At 41.2% G+C, this 25,105-nt stretch overlaps 1 protein-coding gene across 1 annotated transcript in view; it reads left to right on the top strand.

Moving 5' to 3' along the window:
* Positions 1-25,105, top strand: part of LOC117382622 (myelin and lymphocyte protein-like) — a 199,993-nt gene that overhangs the window by 149,416 nt on the left and 25,472 nt on the right. The gene's annotated exons all lie outside the window — the stretch shown is intronic.

Genomic DNA, 25,105 nt, shown 5'->3' with positions numbered 1-25,105 from the left:
GGAGAATCCAATTTCAGTGGACACGGGACATTGCTTGTCACCATCTCGGTCTGTTTTATATGTTTGGCCTTGGAGCTTACTGCACTGTGTCCCACTAGTTTATTTTAACTTCATAATGTCCTGACAAAGGGAGAGGCGGTCTGAGAAGAAGGACCACAGCCGGCTCGGGCATGCGTGTGTGATGTTACTGGTGAGAGGGACGCCATATGTCTGTCTGCCTGTCTCCTCAGCAGTTCTATTTGGATTAGGTGATTCTGAAGTCCCACTATGGCCATGGTATAGTGTAAAATTGGATAAATATTTGAATAAATGTCAAATACACGTTCAGTCAGAAGTTTAGACCATAGACTGTATATATAAATGGACATAGCTAACCTGCTAGCCGCCGCCTTACAAATAGGAAGTGATCATGTTTGCGCTTCCGGCTCCATCGACTGTTCATATTAACCCGCTCTACGTGATCCTGGTGTTTTTATTCTGCTATTTTGTCCATGATGCAAGATATGAACATTAATAACAGACAAATCAGGCGCCTTCTTTCTCCAAGGTTGCTCCTGTTAGCGTTAGCAACAGGTTTGATTGACAGCGTTGCTAAGAACCCGCTCCCTGCTAAACCACCGGTGCAGACGGTAGAGGCGTTACCTTCAACAGCCTCGCTCTGGATTGGCTCTTTGGTTGCTATGATACACGCGGTCGGAATTACAAATATTGAACTCGGCTCCAAAAGTTACTTCTATAACCGCTAACCTCGATGAGCTTCATTTGACTGAAGCTGAACGCTACGGGTGATGTCACACTCACTTAGTTCACTTTTTTATACAGTTTATGGTTATCTAAATGTAGAAAGTAGTTTAGTCTTTCCTCGTTTATCGCAGGGGTTACGTTCTAAAAATTACTTTCAATAGGCGAAATCCGTGAAGTATCAGCTTTATTTTTACAGTTATTCTCTATGTTTTTGGCTGTAAAACTCCTCACCACACACTTTATACACTTTTCGTTAACATTTTCTCACATTTCTCTCTCGTTTAAACTCTCTCAAAGTTCAAACCTTCGTAGGCGTCTTTGTCGGTGCAGAACGTTTCATCGACATTGTGGGTTTTGTCGGGGAGAAAACAAATTGCAAACGTACAGCACTTCAGAGTCACACTGTGATCCAACGTTTATGTAAATTTGTCTGAACACATTCTGTACTGGACAGGAGACACGGCACGGAGGAGACTGATGGACAATGGTCTACAGTCCAACAGCCAATCAGGACGCAGGACACAATGCACGCTCATACACTAAAAAAAAAAAACATTGAACTTTTGACTAGTGTTGTTTAAAGATTCACTACCAGTCAAAAGTTTGGACACACTCTCACTCAACATTTTTGTATTTTTTGTATTTTATGTATTTTAAAATATTTAACATACATTTTAATCTGTTATTATTGACAAAACCTCTCAAATCCAATAGACGACACCTCAAAATGTCCACAGTAACTCTACTTTCCATTCAAACTCTCGCTGATAACGTCTGGATTCGCCTCCACAGCCCCAGCCTCTCGTTCCCAGTTTATATTCCACACTATAGCTGGGTCCGCTCAAATAAATCCAATCAATCAAATTCTACTTTAAAACGAAGAAACCAAAATAATACGACATCAAAAATAAATCTGCAATGTATAAATCCTCTACTTTACTTTACACCCGGGGGTCGAGTGGACATGAAAAATTGATCCTGCTTTGGATTCTGCGCTGGCGTGGAGATGTGTGCTCAGAGGAAATGGAGCTGTCATGGCCCTGATAGATTAAAAGACTCTATATGGACAAAGCTGCATGTATTTACTGAAGGGGGCGTGGCTCGCGTCTGCGGCCCAGTCTGTGAGCGGACCTGACCGTAGTTGTGTTTCCATCACTTTGTTTTTAATGTTAATTTTACAGATTTGCATAAAAACAGGAGGTGGAAACACTTAATTCACAAGTTTATTCGCTTCAGGTGGATTTTGATTTAAGCACAGAGCAGTTTTAGTGCATTTTGGAAGGTAGAAAACGCATTTCGTTGGATAAATTAATGTAGCAAATACTGTTGGACACTTGCACTAGAATGGAGTGGACACAGATTACAGAACGCTGAAATAATCACATTACGCTGGTTGTTGTTGGTCCAAAATCCTCCAGAGAAACAAAACTAAACATCGTCGCACCACACAAAGCTTTAAGATCCTTTAAGATGTCAGGCACCGAATGACTCGCCCTGAGACATGAGCCCAGTCTAATCTTTATTAGTGAGTAACTCAGGGGAAGTTTATGTTTGTGCAGCGCTGTGGACAAGTGTAGCACAGGTGTAGTAGTTTATATTTTAATCGCTCTAAGGTGAAGCTAAGAGTTTACAAACTATGACTTGTTTTTGTTGGAGTTCAGGCTCCTTCTGAATTGGCCGAACGGATCATGAGCAGAAGTTTGAACCGTAAATGTATGTAATTCTCCCACTAAAACCTAAACAGCATCATTATCGTGATACAAGCCGAAAATGAATGTTCGAAGTTTTATTAATGGCTCCATCAAAACTATATTAAATGCACCCATCACAATGAGCTAACATACATGATTTCTGCATCACTCGAGGAAAAACAAAAAGTAAAGCACAACTCCGCTCACACCAGTCCATCTTTCCCACAATCAGGGAATAATTTAGCTTCATAAAATGCTTATTTATAAAAGAAAAACCCTGCTCAAACATACATGGATGACGTATAACACCACTTCAGGCATGTTTTTGATGAGGGAACATCGTTATAGCATGGTAGAAAAGTTGATTGATGTGGTGTATTCAGATATAATATGTGCAACTTCTTTAGGAATCTTTAGGTCATTGTTATAATATGAATAAAAGGGGGTAGAGCTGATAGATGTTGCCGGTTTCAGTTGAGAAAAAAGGCATTTACTGACTTACTTTGGTCTGTGGCCTTTAAAAATGGCCACAGAAATGTTTCAGTGCGTGGCCTTTGGTGAATTAAGCTATAACCCCACCTTGGTGTAGCGGGACTTTGCACTAATGTTGAAAAAGAACGGTGTAGCTAAGACTGAGGCAGCAGGCTTTAGCTTTGTCATGTCCATAGCATTATTACAGTTTAAGGGGCAGCTAACGTTTAGACACGACAAAAATGTGTACAAATAACAGAGAAAATGCATCTCCGGCCAAGGCAAACCAATCAGAATCTGCACAGTGCGCCCTCTGTAGGATTAGCGGTGTCATGGTAACCCCCAAGCTCGAACGTTTTGATGGAAATATTAATAACGTTGCATTTTATGTGCTTTTGTGATGAGAACCTTGAAAACATATGGATTTTATAGGACTGTAGACGCAGTTATTGAGCAGGTGGACACAGCCGCTCCTGTCACTGCAGTACAGGGACCTTTAACCTGCGCTGCCTGATGCACTGGAGCATTACTAAAGTGTGCGGTGGAGCATGAGCACAGGTGTTTACGTAAGGCTGCATGGCTCTATGGGTAGTTTTTGGGAAGTCGTAAGTTTGCAGTTTGAAATACTGAAATGAGTCATGTCTGTAATTAGGAAAATCAAACACAAAAATTGGTGAAATGGTCAAAATTTTCTGTTGGATGATATGAAGTAGGAGCATTTCGTTGTTTGTTGGAAGAAAGGGTCAAACACATAGACTGTTTATATAAATGGACATAGCTAACTCGCTAGCCGTTCCAAAATAGGAAGTGATCATGGGCGCACTTCCGTCTTCAATCGACTCTGATTCCAATTCACTTTACCTTGAAAAACTGTGTCCTCTCTCTCTGTACCTGCTGCTGTTAGTCGTCATTTTAGTCTTAAAATGTTCATATAACCCGCTGTACATGATCCTCGTGTTTTTATTTCAGTATGTGGACAATATACACCCATCTGTGGCCATATGTCACACTAGGGTCAGATAACAGCTATCTATTTGGTTATCTGGTTTGGTTATCCTCTCTCATGTCAGGAATAGGTAACCCTCGCACCGGGATGGTTATAAAACACTCACTTTGTTACGTTTAACCCCCGCTCTTCTAGTAGTATAAAAACCCTGGTACAATCTCAGCCTAACAGACTCTACAAGACTCTGCACTAGACTCTGCACAAGACTCTGCACTAGACTCTGCACAAGACTCTGCACAAGACTCTGCACAAGACTCTGCACAAGACTCTGCACAAGACTCTGCACAAGACTCTGCACAAGACTCTGCACAAGACTCTGCACAAGACTCTGCACAAGACTCTGCACAAGACTCTGCACTAGACTCTGCACTAGACTCTGCTTCAGACATCAGACTGTATCGCTGTAACCAACAACCGACAACTATTGCGTCTGTAAATCAAGATATGAACATTAAAAACTGACAAATCAGGCGCCTTCTTTTCCCGAGGTCACTCTCACTAGCGTTAGCAACGGGTTTGATTGACAGTATTGCTAAGCGCCCGCTCCCTGTTAGACCAGCTGTGCAGGCGGGGAAGGACGTAACTTACAACAGCCTCGCTCCGGATTGGCTCTTTGGTTGCTATGATACGCGCATTGCTACGATATTGCGTCACCCACAGTGTTCACGTCCCGTCACACTCACTTAATCCATTTCTTTATACAGTCTATGTTTTTTGTCTCCATGTTTTCTGCATACATTTGACCAAAAATGTCCTCTTCAGGCTGTTTTGTTTTCTCTTTCTGCTGGATCTGCCACACCCAGGAGTCGGAACTGTCCATAGCAAAAGCAAGAAATAATAAAAATTCATGAGTTTTTTAACACTATTCATAGTAAAAACTACTTAGAGCAGGTGCCCCGCCTCCGGCTTTATTTCTGTAATAGAAACCAAAAATAGGTTTAACTGCTACTATAAAATTTATAACATGGTGCTTCTCTTCCAATTTTATTTTATAATCCATCTCCACCTCTGGCATCAGCGCGGGTCTAAGCAAGTCCTTTCAAAACTATTATTACGCCAGCACATATTGGCGGAACTGACAAGACACCCCTGCACCTCTGTGTTTTATTCCCCCAAAATAAAGTACAAAAGAGGTTTATTTTTCTGTAAACCCATTTCACATGATTTATGATATCTTGGTAGAACTATATTACGGCCTCTGCGCAAAAGTGCTTGAGCAAACGGCAGTGACTTTCTTGTTTAAAACACTGGGACGCGATGACTTAATCCGTAGGGACATTTAAAGTGTGTGTGTGGGCGTAAACAGGACAGACAAACAGATGCCTCCTTCAGCAGGTGCCTCTTACCTGAGCGCTGAGCAGAGCCAGGCAGACAGTGACTCACGAGCATTACACAACACTGCACTTCAGATCCTGCTGAACACAAGAATAAAACAATGACACGCAGAAACGAAGGCAGCCAAAAGTTTAACTGCAACGCAAACTAAATCCAAACTTTTGTGTTTAGTAAATAGATTCATTGTTGAGCTGTTTTGTTGGGGACAAGCCACTGAACAAGTCACTGTGTTTAGATCTGTCGCCATAATGATTATATCCACTTAAATAAATTAAAGCAGGGACAGTGTGTTTCGTGTGTACAGTTTCTTTGCAAAAATGTGGAGATTTGGGGTAGTTTTCTTGTAGTAAAAAAGATTTGACTTGTACAAAGTTGATTATGTGTCTCTGGCTAATTATCAGTTAATTCTGCTGTTCATATGTCACATCATAAACTGTATAAAGAAGTGGACTAAGTGACGTCGGTTTGGACAATATATAAATCTAATATTGTTTACCTTATTGCAAAAACGTTCTGTTTACCTTGCAGCAGTGTCCATATATCACCCCACTCTGGACATTGTAGAACACTGAGGCAGTCACATTGTTTAACTTCTTGATTCAGTCACATTGTTCAACTGTGCTTTAAATGTTTTATGTATAGAATGTCAACTCCCACTCATCGAATAATATAAAACATTGGTGCAAGCTCACCTTTTTCAGACTCTGAGACTCTTTCAGACTCTGTTAAACTCTGTTAGACCCTGGCACAATCTCACCCTGCGCTGCCTTTAACCCGACTGTTTTCCTGTAACCGACAATAAGGATCTACAAAACGACCCCTGTATCTCTGCGCCTGTTCTTCATCCGACAGAACCGAAACTGACATCACCCACAGTGTTCAGCTCCGGTCAAATGATGCTCATCGAGGTTAGCAGTTTGTAAGGTATTTTCTAGCAGTGCAGCACTACATCAAACTGGTATCTTGATTTACTAACGCTAAAGTAAATAACACGTTCGCCCAGTGGATGTGGAAAGCGTGGGGACTCACAAAGACGCTATGCAGAGCAGCGTGGGCCTACGAGGACGTGCGGACAATAAGATAACAGCTGTGTTCTGGTCATTTAGGTTAAAGTTACATCTCAGGAATGTGTGACCGCGACTCTGAGAGGGTCATAAAACACTCAACTTGTTTGACTTTGTGACTTTAGAGTTTCTTAATGTGTAACGCCGTACAGACCGGAAGACCCGCTTTACACGCATTCATTAAGAGACACTATAAAATCTGTCAACATGCACATCTCAGGACTCTCTTCTATCATTTCCTCAGAGTCCGTTGCTTCATTGTTCACTTTACCTGTGTGGAATTCATTGAAACCTTCTGACTTTGTTTCAGACTCTTGCTCCTCTTTGACCCTTGCACCAGAAACGAACATTCTTACAAGTTATAGCGGCGAATTCGGAGAAATTTCGAGTTCCATAATTGTAATCCCGACTGTGAGTATCATAGCAACCAAAGAGCCAATCCAGAGCGAGGCCGTCTGCGCCACTGATTTAGCACGGAAGGGGCTTAGCAACGCTGTCAATCAAACCTGTTGCTAACGCTAATAGGAGCAACTTCGGGGGAAAAAAGGCGCCTGATTTGTCTGTTATTAATGTTCATACCTTGGTTTACGGACACAGTGGCGAAAAATGAAACACCAGGATCATGTAGAGCGGGTTAATACGGACATTTAAGACTAAAATGACGACTAACAGCAGCAGTTACAGAGAGGAGCAACAGTTTTTCAATGTAAAGTGAATTGGAGCCAGATTCCTGTACACTTCCTGTTTCGTACGTGGCGGCTAGCAGGTTAGCTATGTCCATTTATATAAACAGTCCATGGTCACAGCTGGTTTAGCTCTGATCCTCCAGCTCGATTGTTCTTGAGCCAGTTGAATAAAATCGTTTCATTATTTTCGTTTATCGCAGCATCTTTATGGAGCGAAATATCGTTATCGCAACAGGTCTGACCGTCCGAGGTGTCGACAGAAGATCCGTCGGTTAATACGTCCAAACGAAAAGCGGCTACAGCGTCTTAACGAGATGAAAACGTGATGATCTTGTGACGTCGCTCTTGTGCCTGCGGAGCGCGTTCCCATTTAGCCGAGTAAAGCTTCAGTCGTGGCTCTGCTCTTTATAAAATACTGATTACTCTGTCATCGTCGTGATCTATGGTTTGATTCTGAAAGCAAATGTCAGGCCCTGTTTTATTGTTCATTTGTCTTTGCTGCCTGTGTCTCATTACCTCTGCATCCTTCTGCGGGTCAGGCCTCTCTCGTATCCCTCAGCTCAATAATCCATTCTCTTGTTCACGTAATGTGCTGTGTTTCATGAATTAACTTTTGACTGATTCATATTCACTTTTTTCCATCATTTTCTTTGGAGCAACTAATAGTGTTGTGAAGCGTTTTTGAGATTTTGTGACTTGGGAAATACTTTTAAACATGTTTTTCTTCTACTTGGCTAAATATCGAGCCAGGGGAGTAAACAGGGAGGGGCAAAGAGGTGTGTGTTGTCCCGGGCCTCAGGATCTTAGAACGGGACCCTCCTCGTACTATTACTTTGTCGAAGGGGAGTGTGAACGGTCCATATTGTGTGAGTGGTCCACAGCAGCGACTCTCGATACAAACATAAAAAAAAGGAACAGAAAGGTCAATTATTTCACCGCTCATGATGCTCGTGACATTTCCAGCTCCTTCTCTGGAGATTAGTGGATCACATCAAATCTGTTCACTTTGTTCATCCTCAGCCGTGTTTCCAGTTCCAGTCATAATTAAAACATAATCCACATCTAGTCTTAGGTTCAAATGAGCTGTATCATGCAATAAAAAATTAAAATGAATAAAAATACAAGCTGTTAAACGCTGTGGAGATGCAGGAGAGCAGTGTGAGTTCATGGGACAAAGGTTAAACTAAGGAACATGTGACCAGTCGCTCTGTGATTACTGGTGTGTGTATTGTGTATTCATGTTATTTACACTGACAGTGACTCATTATGACAGAATGTTAAAGCAGATTTATTCTAAAAAACAGACTTTTCAAAGCTTCTAAACATGTTATAGTTGTTTTCTCCTCATCATTTACTCACCCAAGGTTGTATTTGGAGCGATTCATGTTTGAGTAACCTTTAAATCGCTTATTTTCAACACGCTATTTTGCTGATCAACCCCTAATTTTACCGGTAAACGCCCACTGTGATGCACTTCATTCTAAAGTTTTGTTTCCTTAATGCGCAGGATTCGGCGTTGCGGAGTCATTTTCGTACAAATGAAAACAATTCTGCTGCTTGTACCTAGTGTGATGTGCAGCTGTCCATATGATTTTCCAACTCTTTGCTGTGATAACCCGGAAAATAACAGATTTATTTCTTTTTATTACCTTGTTTTAGATGAATACTGTGATTTAAAACGTGCAAATTATAACAAAATGATCCATGGGTTTCAGATTAGAGCTATAGAGCGCACAGAAAGCACAATATGTCTTCTTAAATCTAAAATCTTCGTTTAATTTGCCGCGTAATTACATGTTTTTGTGTCACGGGCTCACGGTGCAGTTCATCACTTGTTTGTCAAATGCCTCTTTCACACCGCGCTAAATAAACGACCGAAACACAACGCAGCATTTAAACGATAACTGTCACAAAACCATTGGCTGATAAATGTGTAATGCAAAGTTCAGCCACAGGGGAACACCGTTTTGGTCCATCATCTAGTTTTGAAGCAGATGTTTATAGACTAAATGAATTATGTTTTGTGCAGAATCCAGTCTTGTTCATCTGATAACGTCGATGGAAAATAGTCACGGTAAACGGTCATGGTTTTTATAGAGCGATTTTACACCTTCAAGGCACTTAAAGCACTTTACATCAAGAAACCGCTCACCCATTCGCACACACATTCATACACCGGCGTAAACAGATACCGGGGGAGATGTGGGTTAAGTGTCTTGCCCAAGGACACTGCAACAACAGCATTTATCTGCGGATCTGAGGGCTCAACCGATGGTGTTCATGCTGAGAGCGGGATTCGAACCGGCGACCTTCGTATCAGCGGACAAACACTCAAAGTCGACGTTGAATACTGTTTACTTTTGTCTGTGTAATCCCTCAGTCGTCCACGTCTGATTCATACTAAAAAAACAAAGTTAAATCAATTCAATACAATTTTATTTTTCACAATGGTCAACCTAATGTAAAGCACAAACATACACACACGTAGCAAATACACACGTACATCTACACACTGCGCGTTTACATACTACATACAGATGTGCGTATTGTACTCATATTTCTGTGTACATATGTGTGCAGTTTATAAATGACACTGTGAAAAACATGGAACCCCAAGAAGCTGCGCAAACTCCATCAACCGGTACAAAAACACACCTTTTGATGCTTTGGCAGATCGTTGTGTTTTACTTTCTTCATTCGAGTTTAGCTCCGTGTTTTATGAAAGCAGAAAATTGTAAGAAGAGACAAAATAAGTGAGAAAATAAATAAATAAAATGGAGACAGAGAGGCAAAGAGGTATTTATACTGATATAATTAAAAGAAAGAGAAAGAAAAGTCATAATAATACAATTAAATAATAATGATATGAATAATAAGATAGTACTATAATTGTAAAAAAAAAATAATAATAAAAAAAAGGTGTAGGAGTGAAGACGTTTCGTAGCTTCAGTTCTGGTCAGATTACTCCTGGACACTGCTTTATATCTTACACTGAAACTGGAAAACACTTTTACTGTTTCTGTTTGTAGTTTATGTCTGTTGAGCTACATTAAGTGTGCACTGTGCCTGAGTCATACTTCGCATATTCACTCAACTCTTAATGGACGCTTTCACACCTTTTAGCAGCCTGGCTCGCTCTATTGTTCTCCTTGTTTCCTTTGTTTTCTTTGGGTCTGAGGACTATTTACGTTTCTTTCTGCCTTTTTTTCAAATCTAATGTGATGGACCATAATGAAGCTGCTCTCCTTTTGCTGTAAAACCCTCCGGGCGTCACACCTTTTTGCATCCTGGCTCGCTGTATTGTTCTCCCTGTTTCCTTTGTTTTCTTTGGGTCTGAGGACTATTTACATTTCTTTCTGTGTTTTTTTTTCTTCAAATCTAATCAGACAGACCATAATGAAGCTGCTCTCCTTTTGCTGTAAAACCGTCCGGGCGTCACACCTTTTTGCATCCTGGCTCGCTCTATTGTTCTCCTTGTTTCCTCTGTTTTCTTTGGGTCTGAGGACTATTTACATTTCTTTCTGCGTTTTTTTTTTTTTTTTTCAAATCTAATCAGACAGACCATAATGAAGCTGCTCTCCTTTTGCCGTAAAACCCTCCCGGCGTCATTTGATCATACGTTACAGGTCCATTTGCAGCAAAGTGACACAATGACAGCTGCCATAGTAACAGGCTAATCACCGTTCATCCCACCTGTCACAGAGCTGACCACCCCCGTGCCCCTCGTGTAACGTAGATGAGCATTATTAGCGTCGTGTCTTCACGTGTGATCAATGGGAGCGTTAATGTGTCAGGGCACGGCTTGTTTCGATGCCACCGTGGCCCAACCAATCAGAGCGACCCTGTCCAAGGTCACCGCGCACAAACAGAGCACTGATCACTGCCTCGCACCAGCCAATCGCAGCTCCCCAGAGACACCATGTGACCCCCCTGTTACTCGTCTTTCCCCATCCCGGCTGCTGCGTTTTCTTCTTTGCATGTTTTCCAATCTGTTTTTTTACGCACTTCTCTGTCCTCTCCTTTCATTTTGCGCTCGTGTCTTCAAGGCTGTGGCCGCGTCAGGCTCCACTAAACTGCATGCCACGGAGCAGCACTGCCCTGTCACGGGAGCTTACGGTGATGAATGAGAGAAATGCAAGAGGGGAGGAGAGAGAAGGACGAGGGGATGTTGGAAAGAAAACTAGAGAGAGATAGTGTGTTTGGGGGTTGGGTGGGAGCGATGGGGGTAAAATGGCACGTCAGCGAATCAAAGTGGGAGAGAGATGTAGCTAGAGATGAATGGAGCGCGCGCATTCAGAAAACATGCGGCTTAAAGGCGTCAACTGGCCACAAGGGGGAGCTAGCAGCTGTCAGTGTGCGAGTGTCAAAAACAGGCCAATGGAGCAGTGAGATGTCCTTCAGTTTCAAGTTGTATAAAATGCGTATATTAGTGTAGGCGATGTGAAAAAGAGGAGCTGAGTAATGGAAACATGGTGATGTCGAAGTGCGCCTGTATAAAGAATCATATCTGCGTTTTTTTAGACCTTGGAAAACACATTTACAAAAGGATATAACAAATGAGAATTGGACAAAAGCGTGTCATTTAGCTCAAACTCGGTCCATAAATACTTACTCAAAGCTGTTGTAATATAAATGGATAAGTAAATGGTACATGAAACCTGCAAAACTAAACCGATTTAATCCCAGTTTACCAGTCACATGCTTGAAATGTAAAGACGTTTCATTGTATTTGGAAATGTCCCCTCATATTGTCATTTTGGGGTAATGTTTTGAATATCGTTAGTAAAATTGTGGGAAAGGATGTCCCTGTTAATCCTAAAATGTGTCTGTTGACTATTTATTCCATAGATTTGCCTAAAAATATGGTATCTTTGCTGAATATTTGTTTTCTGGAAGACAGACGTTGTACAGCGACGCCGTGGAAATCAGATATTCCTTGTTCTGCTTCTCATTGGTTGAAAGGAATGACTTTGTATCTGGCATTGGAAAAGATAAGACTCTACAGAAAACAAACCTGACAAGTTTTGGGAAATATGGACAATACTCTACAAGTTTAGTTTAGTTTAATCGGTTTATCGGTTTAGTCACCCTGGAATGTAACAATAAAAATTATGCAATATATTTACAACAGTGCAAAAATATAATCAACAGTTTTCTGGTGAATAACAGCATATCTGTGGATGGTTTAGTTATTTAGCATTATTTACTTATATTTAATTATTTTTTGGTCTGACCTCCTCTTCCTCATCGTCTTTTGTTTATATTTTACTACTATTATCATTATTTTAACTACTAATACAGCTTTTTTTGTTTCGTACCACCTTTATTATCATTATGTCCATGTGCCTCGTTTGCTTGTTTTGTTCATGTTGTTAAATGGAAATGAAAAATCTTAATAAACACAACAAAAAAAACAAGCGCATGTATGTACGTCTACAAATACCATACCTGTCAAATAATGTGCAGTCTGTATAAGCTCTTTTTACACTTGGCTAGTTCCAGTTCTCTCAAAAACTGCAGAGCCGCACTTCCCGCTCCATTCATTGTGTATTGGAAATTAGCCGAGTCGTGCTTCAATAAATCAATAAATAAATAAATACCGGGCAGGGGACGGCAAGTTACAGATAGATCATCACAAACAGCATGTTAAGACCTTTAGAACGATGTAAATACTTCACTGGAGGAAGCTTCTGTGTTTATAAAAGTAGATATTTGTGTATTGAAGCTAATGCAAACGCTAACTGAAATTAAAATGAATCTGATGCCAAAATAGAGCCACAATCTGAATGATTTTGCACTGAAAAACAATGGACTTGTCATTAAATGTATTTTCATAAAGTTGTCCTGTTCTGTTTTGATACTTAGCTTAGATTAGCATTAGCATTAGCCTTGAAACACAAATACATACTTTTATAAACGCACACTGTTTGTGGTCTGATATTTAAATATTTTTATTTTAACCAGACTCTGCTAAATCCTCAGAGACCGAATGACACAGGATGAGCGGAATTAGCCGTGCGCTGTGAAAAGAGACTGTTAGAATAAAAGTAGCGTAGGTAGCCTCTAGTGGTGAAGTGTGAGAACGCAGCAGAGGTGGTTCAGCCAAACAGATTCGATGGTAGCTTTAAACTACTCTAAAACTAACACTTAACATCTTGTCCTTTCCATATCTGCAGTAAAAGTACTGCACGATATGCCCAACGAGTAAAACACCACAAGACCAAATCAGATTTATTTTTAAAAGTACTTTATTGCAGCGTTTCTGGACAGTGTAATAGCTATTCAGAAATGACCTATCACGTTTGCCTTCCTAAAAGTCCTCCTGGGCAGCCATTGTACCAAAGAGATGTGAGCTTTGATTACAGCGCCGGCCTGGTATCCTGAACGTATGGAGCAGATAAGAGTGTTTACTGAAACGCAGTGGCAGGAGCAGATGCAGGAAGTGGTGGAGGAAATAGATTCAGGCCAGATGTGACGCAGATGGAGAGCCGATACTGGGATGTGGGCTCCAGCAGATGCACAGCACACGGGAAATAAGCGCTAATAAAATGCCATTAGGACTCTGACATAGATTTAAGATATATGTGGAACATGTGCCACAGGGAAGTACAGTGGAAGTATTTGTACTGCAGTTTAGTGAAATGAAGTAAATCTTGAGTTTAAAGAAGATGTATTGTGTTATATACTGTATTTTCTGGACTATAAATTGCACTTTTTTCATAGTTTGTCCAGGGGTGCGACTTATACTCAGATGCGACTTATATGTGAAATTATTAAAGTCACCCTAGGCTCGTGTACCAGTATCTACTCCTCCTGTACCATTGAAAAGATAACTTCAACATTACAGTAATTTAAAAGACATCTGAGAAAAACTGAACAAAAATGCCCCTAAAAGAAAATCATATTCTGCTGAGTCTGATCACAGCGACTTCTAGAGTAGATGGATTTGTTCAGAAGTGACACCGACGATGAAGAACGATGAAGATTTATTGATTTGGAGATTTGAGATCCAGAGTAAAGTTGTTGCTTGTTTTTTATGTTTTATTTATCTGATTAACTGTTAATATCTTACGTTAACAAACCAGACGCGTGTTCAGTTCTGTCTGTGCTTCATGTCGCTGAATAAATATAAATGTGTTAGCGTTAGCGTGATGTACTGATATTCAGCCTGTTGTTCTCTATTTTATTATTTTTATTATAACTTGCCTTTAAAGATAAAATGTCTGTTCTTGGTCTTGGATTTTGTAAAATAAATTTCCCCCAAAAATGCGACTTATACTCCAGTGCGACTTATATGTGTTTTTTTCTTCATTATTATGTATTTTTAGCTGGTGCGACTTATACTCCAGAGCGACGTATAGCTAAGAAAATATGGTAGTTATAATCTACGACACCTATTGTTATAATTTGAGCATTTTAATTCAATATTCACCTAAAACAACTGAATAAAGGAAACAAGTCTGCGGTGCCCAATGGGAATGTCATCGCAACAAAGAGCCATGGAGCTAACTGTTTTTTGTTTTTTTTTCTCCATTCACACCAAAATGACTACATGACGCTGCTGAATCCAACTTGTATCACTGATTAAGAAAATAAAATTAGAATGACGTAAGTACATCACAGTGGGCGTGTACCGGCGGAGGTGAAAATGTGGGTTAATCAGTGTCGGTTTCTGTTCTGTTACATGAAGAACAGGCGCAGAGGCACAAGGATCGTTCTGTAGAGAGCTCGCACCGATGTTTTATACTAGTCGAAGAGTGGGGATTAAACATTCTATAGATAAGAAATTTAAAGCACAGTAGAACAATGTGATCGCATCAGGAAGTCGAACAATATTCTATAAGTCAATCAGTGTTTTGTAATGTCCAGAGTGGGGGGTCGGACATTAAGAGATGTGACCGTAACCAAAATGACCAGAACATAGCTGTTATTTTCTCTTGGTGTGATATATGGACACTGCTGCATGGAAAACACGTTATACACGTTCGTAAGAAAGTAAGCAATATTACATTTGTATATCATCCATATCGGCAAATGGCGTCTTGAAAATAAACGATTAAACAATGCTCAAACATCCACAAATCACTCCAAAAACAACTTCAAGCAAGTAAATGAGAAAGAAACAACTTTAACATGATAAAAAAGCTCTGAAAAGTCCATTTTGTAGAATAGGTTTGCTTTTCCTTCATGGAAAACAATACGGTTTCGATGCCACCCCCCTCCTCCTGGTGCAGAGCTCGGAGCAAGTTTACAGTGTTTATTTACAGTTTGTGAAATAACAGGCAAGTATAGATTAGACCAGCGAGGGGCGAGGAGCCGGGTGCGAGACAGAATGCGTCGCGGAGAGCCGGGACAGGAACAGGGAGTAACCAGTACCAGAGCGGGAGACAGGAACATGGACAGAGACGGGGGCAACGGAGGCAGGGAGCGGGGTGCAAGCCGGGGTCCAGGACGAGACGGGGTGGTGGAGACAAAACAGACAATACCGGAGCAGGAACACGGGGTCAGGAACAGAGCCGGAGGCAGAGGAGCTGGGACGGTCCAGGGAACAGGAATCTGAGGCCAACAAGCGAGTACAAAAAAGCAGAGCAGGAATAGTCACGTTTGACACACGGACGATCTGGCACCGAGTGTCTGGTCCTGGCTCCTCTTATCCACGGCAGGTGGCGGTGATTGCGCTGATGGGATGCAGGTGCGCGCGGGAGGAGCCAGGAACTCCACCCAGCTCCAGGTGCATGCAGGTGAGGGAGGGGGAGAAGCACACAGGGAAACGACTCAAGAGACAGGATAGCGTGCAACCAGACACAGCGATTTGTCTAAAACTGTATTGACGTACTATATCTTTGTGCCTGTAGTCTTAGTCTATCTTTTATCTCTTAATCTGTTCATCGATGAAAAGCTGAGGTGGAAACGATTCCCGTCAAAATGATTATCTGCAGTTTTTAGTTTTTTTTTTTTTTGGATCAATATTGCGAATAGTTCCTTTGACATCGCTAAAAACAAAACCTGCAGAAATGAGTTCACTCCTTCGGTCAGCGGCCAGACCACATTAAACCCGGGGCTGTCGACTTAAACAAATACTAGGCCCATAAACCACTGGCTTTTGCAGTATCCTGTTTATTACGACCACCCCTCCTCATCGCACATCCCCTCAGACACGGAGGAGAGGTGTATGTGCAAACTGTGCCTCCTCTTCATCACTTACCTGCTCCAGAGACCGATGGCTTTCTTCACACCAACCTAAACGCGCTTAATATGCAGCTCACGCACGCACTGCTGATGGAGAAAGTGGATTTACTGTATCAGTCATGGAAGCCGCTCTGTTATTTAGTTATAGTGTGCGGAACCTATCAAATATTAATTGAGAATTTTACAACGTGGGAGATGAAGACGCACGATCTGCTTCTATGTAAATGAGGAGACGCTCTGGAAAAGAAAGAAATGTGCTGTCCCAAAAAAATATGATTACTACATTTTCACGGTTAAAAGCAGCACTATGTATATATAGATGGACAGAGCTAACCTGTCCATCTATAATTCGTAGCCGCTGCGTTACGAATACGAAATGAGCATGGGCGCGCTTTGGGCTCCATCGACTCATCGCTCTTTCTGTAACTGCTGCTGTCAAACTCGTCATTTTGGTCTTAAAACGTTCGTATTTAACCCTCTCTACATGATCCTGGGGTTTTTATTTCGCTATTATCTCCATAAATCAAGATATAAACATTATCAGCTGCCGCCTTTCTCCAGCGTCACTCCCGGTGTCGTTAGCAACAGGTTTGATTGACAGCGTTGCTAAGTGCCCGTGTTATGACATTCTTTATACCAGGGCTGTCAAACTCGTGGCCTGGTGGGTCAATTGTGGCCCGCGAGATGATATTTTGTGGCCCGCAGGACAATATGAAAGTTTAATGTTAGCGTGGTGTTACCGTGTTTCAGTAAAGATTCAACAAATAACGACGTATATCCATAAATCCACAAGAATCAGCATGTTTCCTCGTGTGTATTTAAAAACAGAAATGACTTTAACAAAGCTTTTTTTGTGGAATACCTGATAAGCCCAGCCTCACCCAGACCCTGCCTCTTGTGGCTCCCAGACAATTTGAGGCCCCTGCATTATGCTAAATCTTTACTTGTATTGTTCTATATTGTTGTGGATCTCTTTGACCTAGACCTTCGTGATACTGTTTGTTATCACGCACAGGTGTATCTCTTGTGTGTTAGCCCATGAGATGTGTCCAGCGACCTCGAGCCACTTAGATTAAACTAAACTGGAACGATTGTTTTGATGGTATAAATACACTGTTTGTATGTTTATTTGTCAGCTGAGGGTGAGACGACACTATTGACCATAATTTATGCATCAGAGGGTTAACCCTCTGGTGCACAGCGGTCACTGCAGTGGACAGCTACTAAAACATAACTTTCTCTTTAATGTATTGGTTTATATGGTGGAACTGCATATCAGCCTCCAGATTGCTCTCTGCTGCCACACTCCATTGAGGTCAATTCAGTGGTCAGTCGGTGTAACTGCAAGTCAATTTCCTCTGATTGGTTTTCTTATTCAGGCCTAAACATTGGACCTATACAGTGTTGACATTTCCCAAAAAATGTTTAAATGTTTTTCAAAGCATAAAAAGAAACATGTGTTTGTATATTTACAATAGAACACAAGTTTATTCATTTTTACAGGCAGTTCACAATGTTGTTTCATGTCCTGAGAAGAAGAAAAACACTTCAGAGAAAAAATCTTAAGGTCAACAGCTCTTTGACGATTGTGCACAATTGATAAAACAAATCCGACTTTTTGATTCAAGGCGTCTTCTCTGTTGTCCGTTATCCGTTCATTCATTTTCTTCCGCTTATCTTCTCTGTTGATTTTCTATTTTTTAAGGTTTTTATTATTAGAAATTCCCCAACACTCAACAGCGCCCTGTCAAACCAGTGGTGCGGGTGGGAAGGGGCTTTACATTCAACAACCTCGCTTCTAATTGGCTCTTTGGTTGCTATGATACTCGTGGGTGGATTTCTAAATACGGAAATGAGCTCCAAATTGGCTGCTAGAGTCGATGAGCTTCATTTGACTGGAGCTGAACGCTGTGGGTGACGTCACACTCACTCACTCCACTTACTTTATAAAGCCTATGTGTGTAACTTTTTCAGTGGAGGGTCTGCTACCTACTTGTTTTCATAGAGAATTGTATCTTTATTTGAAATGTATCAAACGTATCCATCTTGCAAGTTAAACTGTGCAGGTTCGCTCCACTGCTGTGATCCGAAACTCGTCTCCATGTAGATACAGATGTTAAACACTATACTGTGGGACTTTCTAGGCAAAGCAATGACATCTCCATAGCGACAAGCAGCTAGTAACACAGATAAGTCAACCATATTTGTCAGAAATTGAGAAGAATCCAGATTAATTTGTTTAGAAATGTGTTATTATCACCGAGCGTAAAGTTTGAGAGAGAAAATTGATGTGTTGTTGAGAATAGTTTCATTTGCCTTTGGGGTTTGGTTTTTGCAGACAGACGTTGTGCAGTCTGCTACACTTATACAGAACAGCAGGTGCCTGGTTCTGCACCTGCCACGGCATAACTGATGATTACAGACACTTTGTTAACTTCAAGGAGTAGTGGCATTTCCCTCTGAGAGCTTATGTAAACCATATAAACTTAGCTCATTAGATTTCACCTTTTAGAAACTTGTAAATTGTCACTTTTCAGATCAGAAGAGGAGGGATAAGTACCAGACCGAAGGAAGATGAGTAATAAAAGTTTTCGAAGCATAAATGTGGTCAAAGCATAAATACGTGCCTATGAAACACATTTTGTCTGTTCTGCCCGTGGTTCTGTCAGACGGGGAGTTTCCTCACTGTTTCGCAGATTTTTTTTTACCGCAATTCAGCTTGTTCAGCCAAATTTACATAAACGCTGGATCGCAGTGTGACTCTGAAGTGCTGTACGTTTGCAATTTGTTTTCTCCCCGACAAAACCCACAACGTCGATGAAACGTTCTGCACCGACAAAGACGCCTACCAAGGTTTGAACTTTGAGAGAGTTTAAACGAGAGAGAAATGTGAGAAAATGTTAACGCCTGTGTGAGAAAAGTGTATAAAGTGTGTGGTGAGGGGTTTTTACAGCAAAAAACATAAAAAATAAAGCTGATACTTCACAGATTTCGTCTGTTGCGGGTTATTTTTTAACGTAACCCCCCACGATAAACGAGGATCCTCTGTATATGACGTTTTTCTAAATTGTTGAGTAGATAACAACTGACAAGACTCGTAGATTTACTTTCAGACTTGAAGCGAAAGTGGCATTGGATCAGTTTGAGATGCTTTATAAATATAATATAATATTTTGGATGGTGCTGCTATGGGAACTGTGCAATGTGTGTAGTGGACAATTTGTATTTTGACCCTTTCATGACCCCACCCCTTGGGACAGCGGATGGAAACGACCCTTTGGCTATAATCCGGCGCGTTTACGTTCAAGTTGAATCACGTTTATTTATTTATTTGATTGGGACAATACATATTAATGAACCAAGTCAGTTTTTTTATGTTCAGAAACAAGCAGGTCAACAAGCAGACAAACCACATCTATGGAGAGGCTACCCCGCTCACCATAAGAATACATGTTTATTTAAGGTATTTTTCAGCTATAAAACACCTGTAATGACATAAATGCGAGATGACGTTACCATGGAGACAAACAGGTAGCACGCTCTCCATCTGAAACGTGACATAAGATAAAGACGCTGGTTAAAATCATTTACTCCAGAGGAACAATTAACCACGTTTGGAACGAATGGGCACACATGGGCGCACATAACGGCGCACAAATGAACAGTTTCGAGGGTCTATTCTTAGCATAATAAATCCGCCACGTGCAGCTAATTATAGAGGATTTTAATTAGCCTCGGCTTTAAAACCCGGCGTCTTTGGCAATTTCCTCTTTCTGGGCACATTTTCACAGCAGCAGCGTCGACGAACACTGCTCTTAAGAAGCAGAGGGGGGACGGAAGGGCTCGGGAAAACTGGATTCAAGCTCACGTTCATGTGGTGTGCCAGCTTATAAAAATGTATATGTGAAAATGTACTATTTTTCAGAAAGGACTGGATCAAGTGAAGTGGATAGAGTGTGTGTATGTGTATGTGTGTGTGTGGGGGTGTCTGGGTGTGTGTGTGTGTGTAGGTGGTTCATATGGGTTCAGTTTTGTTTATTTCATACAATTAGATTTAAAGCAAATTTAAAATACAACTAAATCAACCAAACCGCTTCAAACTAAGGCCAAGATGAAAAGGAGCAAAACACACACATGTTAAACACACAGCACACGTTAACACAATTTGTTTTGTTTTCTTACCAGGACTAAACCAGGACTAAACAAAGACTAAACCAGGACTAAACCAGGACTAAACCAAGACTAAACCAAGACTAAACCAAGACTAAACCAAGACTAAACCAAGACTAAACCAAGACTAAACCAAGACTAAACCAAGACTAAACCAGGACTAAACCAGGACTAAACCAGGACTAAACCAGGACTAAACCAGGACTAAACAAAGACTAAACAAAGACTAAACAAAGACTAAACCAGGACTAAACCAGGACTAAACCAGGACTAAACCAGGACTAAACCAGGACTAAACCAAGACTAAACCAAGACTAAACCAAGACTAAACCAAGACTAAACCAAGACTAAACCAAGACTAAACCAAGACTAAACCAAGACTAAACCAGGACTAAACCAGGACTAAACCAGGACTAAACCAGGACTAAACCAGGACTAAACCAGGACTAAACCAGGACTAAACCAGGACTAAACCAGGACTAAACCAGGACTAAACCAGGACTAAACCAGGACTAAACCAGGACTAAACCAGGACTAAACCAGGACTAAACCAGGACTAAGCCAGGACTAAGCCAGGACTAAGCCAGGACTAAGCCAGGACTAACTGTTTGCCTTTGATTATTTCCATTTCAAACCCAGTTTCCAATCATTTCCACTGTTTTTATGCCAAACGCCCTTCTTAAAGACCTGCCCTGGATTATTAACTGTGCCAAAAGTATCTTCTATAGTGTAATATTTTGATGTTCTTGCCCGTTTCTTCACACTCCTCTGTCTCGACATATGGGACTTAAACCAATACAACTTCAGACTCAGAAAACGAGATAAAAGACACACAAACATCAAGTGCATCTTTCAGACTGAGTGACTGACTGAGCACAATGTAGTGTTTGGCTTTTGGACACTTCCATATGTCGCATTTGGACACACTTCTGTTGTCTCTGGGAAAATTTGGACTATCATTTGTCAACAGTGAAGTAAACAGAGGTGAACATGCCCAAAGAGCTTATGTGATGTATCTGTCAAAGTCAAACTCATTTAGCTCTGTAATAAATATGAATGAACACATTTCCCAGCTCTGCGTTTTGCTGTTAGACTAAGTTTAAATTAGTTTATTTTAGCTTATAATGTAAAGTCTCTTCTGGCAAAAGTAAACTCAGACCATAATTACAATATTGACTTTGTTGTTCTGTATTTCAAAGCTGGAATAATATTTTTCTGACTTGGTATTTGTATGTACACGATTGGGGAATATTTTGTTATAGTTACTTGTACTATAAGGCTGAACAACTAACTTTTTTGACTGATTAGATACTGATTAAAATGGACTTTTAACACCTTTAAAAAAAAACAAAACCCCGCAACAGGTGAAATCCGCGACGTATTTGATGTAAAACCCCTCACCACACACTTTATACATTTTTCTCACACAGGCGTTAACATTTTCTCACATTTCTCTCTCGTTTAAACACTCGTTTCATCGACATTGTGGGTTTTGTCGGGGAGAAAACAAATTGCAAACATACAGCACTTCAGAGTCACACTGCGATTGTAATGAGGACTGTAATATGCACTAGCTTGAATGCTGCGTGTGGAGAAAGAATAAACAAATACAAACAATATATTTATTATAAATCAAAATGGCGCTTACACAAGTGACCGCGTGGTTATTTACATCATGTGAACACGAAGAAGTTCACAAAATGGCCGATAGGAGGACAGTTTAGTCATGAGGCGAGCGTGTATAAATCGAACGTTATACTCAAAAACTCTAAAGCTGCACAAACCACAGTCAATATAACTAGACGTTCTAAACATGATATCACAAAAAATACACAGAATAGTGTTGTTATGATGTGGCGTTTCCTCGATGGTCAGTACCTCTGGTTGGAAAGTTTGATGAAGTTGGAGAGTTGTTATGGTGAAATGAAGGTAAATGAGGACTTTAAACCTACCGGCGTCGCATGATCCTCGCGCTAGCCTCGCACCTACCGGGTGTGTGTAGCTGCCGGCTAATGTGGGGCGCAGATTGGCCACAACGGGTCACGTGAGCAGGCACGTGAGATTTGCGAGGGACACAGCGGAGGGGAACGAGAGAGAGGGAACCGATAGAATAGGGAATCTGCATTTTTCACTCGGGTTACACTTACATAAGGGACGCACACTATAATTCAGTCATGAAGTCAGTCCGAGACAAAGCCGACGCACGTAACATTGTGTAACCATGTAAAATAATCGTTTGAGTGTCCGTAGCGCATCGGTGTGCACTTGCGCCCCCTCTAGTGGTGTGACAAGGGATAACAAGGACTAAGGAACAACTGAACTAAACCAGTGATATAACAGAACTAAATGGGCTCTATGGATAGTCTTTTATATAGCGATCCAACGTTTATGTAAATTTGTCTGAACACATTCTGTACTGAACAGGAGACACGGCACGGAGGAGACTGAGGGACAATGGTCTACAGTCCAACAGCCAATCAGGACGCACAACACAATGCACGATCATACGCTGTAAAAAAGCATGTAAAATTGCACTAAAACAATCCACGAAACAGCGAGACAGCGAAAGGAGAACCGCGATATAGTGAGGGACAACTGTAAATGAAAAAAAATCTGCTACTCGCTACTGTAATGTGCAGCTATCCATAGATGACGCCATCTTTGTTGTGATGACGTTAACGGCGACGTCAGCTCCCATTGGACACCCCACTTTTCTACCATGAAAGTCAGCGAACTTGTTTCTTTTATTAAGTCGTTTTAGATGAATACTCCGGTATAAAATGTCCAAATTATAACATAACGATCCACGGGAGACATAGATTATAGCTCGCGCAGACACAAGGACAATACATCTTCTTCTTTAAGTGCTAGCGTTTCATTCTGCTTTTTATTTATTGCAGCTCATTCGAACTGTTTGTTGTTTATCATCTTGTTTTTATGTTGCTATAGATCACACTTCAAAATGTGTTATCTTGACAGAAGACTATTTGGAAATGAAGTCTTTTTGAGGAACTTTTAAAACGTCTCCAAGGAACAGGCACCCGAGCCTCGTTAGCTAGCTCTGAGAATTCAATACAGACATTACATCTACTCTGGGTGCGGCAGGTTAAACTGAAAACCGTTCTTTTTTTTCATGCCAAAGAGGTTTTTTAAGGACAGGATCAGACTCGGGTTAACTTACGATAATGTAGACTACCCACATTTTCTGACAATCAGGGAGAAATGAGAGAGATACAGAGAAACCGTCCCAATGAGCGCGCTAAGTAAAATCGAAATGGGTTTGGTTGATGTGGCTGACGCTGCAGAAAAGGCCGCTCTAATGCTCCCTCCTAAAATCCCCCATTTGTCCTTTTTTGTCGTACGGTTTAATAGACCCAGAGATGCGCACCAAAGTAGACACACACTTTAGGACGTCTGAATCGGCCCCTAAACCGTCGCCGACTTTCTCGTAGTGACGCGGCTGATGTTACCGCGATGCGTTTTGGTCCTTAAATGCCTTCGCCGTGATGATTGACGTGTTGATGTGGCATTTGTCTTCCCTCCATTATTCAGTGTGACGGTGACGGGCCCATCTCCCGCTCGTCTTCAGAACACAAGATTCATTATGGAACACTCTTCTGACACTGCATATTGAGTGAGTGGCTGCTCGGCAAGACAATGCAACTTCAGCAATTCAACCGAATGGATCGCAGAATATGTAATGGCCTCATTGCTGTACTTCAGAGGTGATTACATTTTTAAAGGAGCACTGCGTAACTTTTCTGGCGACGGGTCTGACGCCAGCCGGTTTCATGGAGATGTTCCACAGTTTGGTGTAAAACTCGTCTTGCGCTTATTGAACTAGAAGTGAGCATGTCTTTTTTAACTTTATGCATGTCCTTATTTGAATTTAGAATAGCTATATTTCTACTTTTTGGCAATAAAAGTCTTAGTGGGATCGTCTCTCCACAGATCTGACCTGTAACTTGGCCTGTTTTATGTCAAATTCTGGAACATTTCAGGCAAAGCAATAAAAAAGCAGATAGTGGACCATTCATCCATTTTCTTCTGTTTAACTCAGGGCCGGGTCACGAGGGCAGTAGCTTAAGTAGGGACTCCCGGACTTCCCTCACCCCAGACACTTCCTCCAGCTCCTCTTGTGGGACTTCAAGGTGTTCCCAGGCCAGAGAGGGACATAGTCCCTTCAGCGTGTCCCATTGAGGGATTCAATTCAATTGAATTTATTTTTGTAAAGCCCAAAATCACAGCAGCAGTCGCCTCTCAGGGCTGAACATGAGAATTAATTGAATCAACAAAAAGTTAAAAAATCAACAATGAAACAAACAGACAAGCAAATTAATCAACAGAAAACAAGCAAATGGAGTGTCCCAGATCATCCCCTGTACTTAGACCCTCCTTCTCGGCAGGGAGGTGTCCATGAGGCATCCGGAACAGATCCCCGAGCCACGTCAACTGTCTCCTCTCCAAGTGGAGGAGCAGCGGCTCTACTCTGAGTTCCTCCTGTTTGACTGAGCACCTCACCCTGTCTCTAAGGGAGCACCCGGGGGCTGTGGAGGGAGGTGGGGGACCCTCCATCAGAAAAGTCACGTTTAATGCAAGTTTAAAGGTCTTTACGTAAATTTGTGAGTAACCCTTTATTATTATTATTATTATTATTATTATTATTATTATCATTATTTGTCTGTCTACATCTTCCGAGCTCAAAATGCTCTGTTCCACCTTGTGATGTCATGAAGTGGTAGCTTTCAA

Source organism: Periophthalmus magnuspinnatus, chromosome 15, assembly GCF_009829125.3.
Source record: "Periophthalmus magnuspinnatus isolate fPerMag1 chromosome 15, fPerMag1.2.pri, whole genome shotgun sequence".
NCBI lineage: Eukaryota > Metazoa > Chordata > Actinopteri > Gobiiformes > Gobiidae > Periophthalmus > Periophthalmus magnuspinnatus.
Note: the sequence above shows the minus strand (reverse complement) of the source record. Positions and strands in the feature narration are given on the sequence as shown.